Source organism: Elephantulus edwardii, unplaced genomic scaffold (genome assembly GCF_000299155.1).
Source record: "Elephantulus edwardii isolate Elephantulus edwardi_28Jun2011 unplaced genomic scaffold, EleEdw1.0 scaffold00037, whole genome shotgun sequence".
In the NCBI taxonomy this organism is placed as follows: Eukaryota; Metazoa; Chordata; class Mammalia; order Macroscelidea; family Macroscelididae; genus Elephantulus; species Elephantulus edwardii.
In genome coordinates, this window is record NW_006399787.1 from 7684968 (window position 1) to 7686046 (window position 1079).

Sequence of the window (1079 nt, forward strand, 5' to 3'; positions counted from 1 at the left end):
GACTGGGATAATTGGGATGGGAGTGTCGGAGACAGTGCGATTGGCACAGGACAGAGCAGAGTTTAGGGCTGTTGTGCATAGGGTTGCTATGAGTCGCAGGCGACTTGATGGCACATAACAACAACAACAACATTTACTTTAGAGAAGGACATAATTCTGGGAGAGGTAGAGGGTCGTCAAAAGAGAGAAAATCCTCAACGAGATGGATTGACATGGGGACTGCAGCAACGGACTTGAGCGTTGTGAAGATGGTACAAGATCCAGAGAAGTTTAGATCTCTGTAGACCGGGTCACTAGGAGTGGAACTGATACTGACATTTCACAGTACTCAACCGAGGACTCCTGCTTTCCTTCATTTTCTTACTTCCTCTTCTTAATACCATTCAAAAATCTCTCCTAAGGGGTGGGTGGCAGATAAAGGGAACTGGAGAATGGATGCTCACGGGCAGAGGTTAGCTCTTGGCAGGAAAGAGTTAACCTAATTGGATCTGAGTCTCTAAGACCATAACCACATCCATCTGCCATCTCTCTCCCTTTATCTGTTCTCTCTCTCCCTCTCCCTCTCTCTCCCTCTGTCCTTCTCCCTCTTTCCCTCTCCCTTTCTCCCTCCCCCTCTCTCTTCCCCCCCTCTTACACACACACACACACACACACACACACACACACACAGTGTTATTTGTGCACAGCAGCTGTGGAGAAACTGGTCTAGTCTAGAGACCAGCGTTCACAATGATGTCAGCACAGTCATGATTCTACCTCTGAAACCCCCCATCCCTCCCACACAGCATCCCAGAGAAGGTGGCAGGAGTGCAGAGAGTGGGGCGGGGAGGAGTCAGGAAAGAGGAAGAAGAGACAGAGTGGGTAGATGAGAGACTAGACGAGGCGGCTGGATTAGATCAGGCAATACTGGGTTGTTAGAACTCAGGCCTCCAGACATACTTGACCCACAGAGACCAGTAACATTTGCCCTCGGGCTGATCCTGACTCATGATAATCCTCTCTGTGGAGAGTAGAAGTGTTCCATGGGTTTTCCTTTTTTTAAAAAAAAAATTTTTATAATTAATTTACTAATATTTTAA